This window comes from Vombatus ursinus, unplaced genomic scaffold, assembly GCF_900497805.2.
Source record: "Vombatus ursinus unplaced genomic scaffold, bare-nosed wombat genome assembly UNPS02009062.1, whole genome shotgun sequence".
Classification (NCBI taxonomy): Eukaryota; Metazoa; Chordata; class Mammalia; order Diprotodontia; family Vombatidae; genus Vombatus; species Vombatus ursinus.
Genome location: NW_020948840.1, coordinates 15,750,935 through 15,755,831, shown reverse-complemented (window position 1 = coordinate 15,755,831; position 4,897 = coordinate 15,750,935).

Below are 4,897 nucleotides of genomic sequence, written 5' to 3'. Positions count from 1 at the left end.
GAAAGAAAGAAAGAAAGAAAGAAAGAAAGAAAGAAAGAAAGAAAGAAGTTAAGGAGATGAATAGAATCTTAGAAAAGTTGGAAATGATAGATATCTGGAGAGAACTGAACGAGAATAGAAAGGAGTATACCTTTTTTTTTTAAGCTATGCATGGTACGTTCACAAAAATTGACAGGGCACAAAAACCTCACAAACACATTCAGAAAATCAGAAATATTTAATGCACCCTTTTCAGACCATAATGCAATAAAAATTACATTTAATAAAAGGCCATGGAAGCATAGATTAAAAATTAGTTGGAAACTAAGTAATCTAATCCTAAAGAATTAGTGAGTCAAAGAATAAATCATAGAAACAATAAATAATTTCATTGAAGAGAATGACAAAAATGAGACAACATTCTAAAATTTGTGGGATGAAGTCAAAGCAGTACTTAGGGGAAAATTTATATCTTTAAATGCATGCATCACTAAAAGAGAGGAAGAGTATATCAATGAATTAGCCATTCAGCTTTAAAAAAAAAACTAGAAAAAGAACAAATTTAAAATTCCCAATTAAACCAAATGAAAATCCTGAAACTCAAAGGAGAGATTAACAAAATTTAAGAAGAAAAAAAAAACCCACTGAACTAATCAATACAATTAGCAGCTGGTTTTATGAAAAAATAAAAAAATAGGCAAACCATTGGTTAATTTGACTAAGAAAAGAGAATAAAAATACATTATTAGTATGAAAAATGAAAAGGGTGAATGCACCACCAATGAAGATGGAATTAAAGCAATTTTTAGGAATTATTTTGTCCAATTATATGCCAATAAAACTGACAATCTAAATAAAATGGATGAATATTTATGAAAATAAACTGCACAGATTAGCAGAAGAGGAAATAAAATACTTAAATAACTCTATCTTAGAAAAAGAAATTGAACTCCTATCAATGAGCTATCAATGAACTCCCTAAGAAAAAAATCCCCAGGACCTAAAGGATTTACAAGTGATTTCTACCAAACATATAAGAAATAATTAATTCCAATACTACATAAACTATTTGAAAAAAAAATAAGTAAAGAAGGAGCCCTACTAAATTTCTTTTATGATCCAAATATGGATCCCTAAACCAGGGAGAGCAAAAACAGATGGAAAATTATGGGCCAATTTCCTTAATGAATACTGATGAAAAAAATTAAATAAAATACTAGCAAGGTCACAGAACTATATCACAAAGATCATGCACCATTATACCAAGAAGGCAGAGCTGGTTCAATATTAGGAAAACTATCAGCATAATTGACCATATCAATAACAAAAATAACAAAAATCATATGACTATATCAATAGATGTAAAAAGCCTTTGACAAAATACAACACCCATTCTTATTAAAATCACTAGAAAATATAGGAATTAATGGAGTCTCTCTTAAAATTATAAGTAGTATCTATCTAAAACCAAAAGCAAGTATTGTCTGTAATGAGGATAAACTTGAAGCCTTCCCAACAAGACTGGGAATAAAGCAATGATGTCCATCATCACCACTATTATTCGATATCATACTAGAAAAGTTAGCTATATCAATAGGACAAGAAAAAGAAACTGAAAGAATAAAAATAGGCATTGAGGAAACAAAACTATCACTCTTTGCAGGTGGTATGATAGTGTACTTAGAGAATCAACTAAAAAAAACTAGTTGAAATAATTAACAATTTCAGCAGTTGCAGGATATAAAATAAACTCACATAAATCATCAGCATTTCTACATACTACCAACACAACTCCTCAGCAAGAGAAAGAGAAGTGCTTTTTAAAATAATTACAAACAATATAAAATACCTGCCAAGACAAACCCAAGGATTATATGAATATAATTACAAAATAGTTTTCACATAAATAATGACAGATTTAAACAATTAGAGAAATAGTAATTGCTCATCGATAGGCTGATATAACGTAACTATTATGATAGATGTGATTATGATGTGATACAATAATGAAATAGAATAAAAATGACAATTCTATCTAAGTTAATTTGCTTATTCAATGCCATACCAACCAAACTACCAAAGAATTATTTTATAGAGCTAGAAAAAATAGGGACAAAATTCATCTGGAAGAGCAAAAGACTAAGAATATTGAAGGAATCAATGCAAAAAAATGTTAAGGAAAGCAGCCTAGCAGTTCCAAATTTCAAACTATTATACAAAGCAGCAATCATTAAAACAATCTGAGACTGGCTAAGAAATAGAATGGTTGATTAGTGGAGTACATTAGGTACACAATACACAATAGTTAATGACCATAGTAATCCACTGTTTGATAAACTCAAAGATCTGAGCTTTCAGGGTAAGAACTCACTATTTGACAAAAATGCTGGAAAAACTGGAAAGCAGTTTGGTAGAAAGTAGGCATAGACCAACATCTCACACCATATGCCAAAACAAGTTCAAAATGCTTTAGTGATTTAGTCTTAAAGGGTGATATAAGTAAATTTGCATAGCATGGGAAAATTTACATGTCAGATTTATGGATAAGGGAGGAGTTATGTCCAAACAAGAGACAGAGAGGATCACAGGAAGTAAAATGGATAATTTTGACTACATAAAATTAAAAAGCTCTTGCACAAACAAAACCAATGCAGACAAAATTAGAAGGAAAAGAGGAAACTGGGGGGAAATTTTTACAGCAAGTTTCTCTGATATAGGCTTCATTCAAATATATTAGGAAATCAGCCAAATTATAAAAATAGGAGTCATTCTCCACTTGGTAAATGGTCAAAGTATATGAATGGGCAGTTTTCAGAAGAAGAAATTGAAGCTATCAATATTCACATGAAAAAATTCTCTAAATCACTAGTGATTAGAGAAATGCAAATTAAAACAGCTATTATATGCCATCTCACACCTATCAGATTGGCTAACATGACAGAAAATGAAAATGACAAATGATGGAGGGGATGTGGAAAAATTGGGACAATAATACACCATTGGTGCAACCATTCTGGAGAGCAATTTAGAACTACCCCCAAAGAGCTATAAAAGTATGCATACCCTTTGACCCAGCAATACCACTACTAGGTTTGTATCCCAAAGAGATCAAAGAAAAGGGAAAAGGACTTATTTGTACAAAAATTTTTATAGCAGCTCTTCTAGTGGTGGCAAGGAATTGGAAATTGAAGGGATATCCATCAATGGGGGAATGGTTAAACAAGTTGTGGTATATGCTTGTACTGTAATATTATAAGAAATGACAAGCAGGATTATTTCAGAAAAACCTGGAAAGATGTATATGAGCTGATACATAGTGAAGTGAGCAGGCTCAGGAGAACATTGAACACAGTAACAGCAATATTGTAAGGATGATGAACTGTGAAAGACTTAGCTACTCTGATCAAGACAATGATCCAAGACAATTCCAAAGGACCCAAGACAAAAAATACTATCTACCTCTAGAGACAGAATTAACAAACTTTGAATACAGATTGAAGTATCCTCTCTTTTTTTTAAATTTTATTTTTCTTGTTTTATTTTTTGGTCTGTGTTTTCTTTTGCAATATGGCTAATATGGAAATATGTTTTACATGACTTCATATGTATAATCAACATCAAATAGCTTGCCTTCTCAAGGAGGAGGAAGGGATGGGAAAGAGGGAGAGAATTTGGAACTCAAAACTTTAAAAAATAAATGTTAAATTTTTTTTACATGTAATTGAGTAATAATAAAGTAAAAATATGTTAAGAAAAAATACATGTAATGCATCCCAAATTTTGTCATTTGCATTTTTACAACATCTCTTATATATGTTCCCTTTTCTCCAGTTACATAGCCACCACCTTAGTTCTGGCCCTCATCACTTCTATCTTGGAATAATACAATTACATTCTAATTGTTTTCCCTCCTTCCAATCTCTCCCCACTCAACTCACCTGCCAAAGCAATTTACCTCACATATAGATCTGATACGTCACCTTCCTACTCCATAAGTGCTAGTGGCCTGCTATCACCTCTAGAATCAAATACAGATTCTTCATTTGACATTTAAAGCTCTTTACAACCTAGTTCTTTTCAACCTTTCTAAACATCTTACCTTTTATTCTCCTTCAGGAGTTTTAGGATCCAGACACAGTGGCCTACTTCCTACTTGCTATTTGTTGCACAAGATGCATCATCTGCTATCCTTGTGCCTTTGCCCTGACTGCCCTCCATGCCTAGAATGCCCTCTCTCCTTACCTCCACTTCTTGGCTTTCCTGGCTTCCTTCAACAATTGATTCAATTTTACTTTTTTTAGGAGGTCTTTCTTTATCTCCTCAACTACTAGTGGTGTCTTCCCCTTTGAGATTATCTTCCATTTACTGTCAGTATATACATACACACATATACCTACATGCACACAAGTATACACAATATATATGTATATCTATGTAAAACATTACACATGTATGTTATGCATGTGTGTGCATATATGCATTACCCAGTTTCTTATACCTTATCTTCTTCGACTAAAATGTAAGCTTCTTAAAGACAGAGACTGTTTTTACATTTCTTTATATCTCTAGCACTTTACACAGTGTCTGGTAAATTGTAGAAACAATAAATTCTTGTTGACTGACTGACTAATTCGAGAAGGGCAAATGTTCTGATTTTCCAAAACCTAAGAGAATAGTCTTCAAACTATAGGCCAGTGAATCTGACTTCAATAAATGGAAAAATTCTAGTAGGGAACATTAAAGAGAAAGCTGTTGGACACCTGGAAAGAGAAGCAATGATTAATTATAAAGAGACTGCATGGATATATCAAAAATAAGTCATGTCAGACTAACTTTATTTCTTCTTCTTCTTCTTCTTCTTCTTCTTCTTATCCTTCTTCTTCTTCTTCTTCTTATCCTTCTTCTTCTTCTTCTTCTT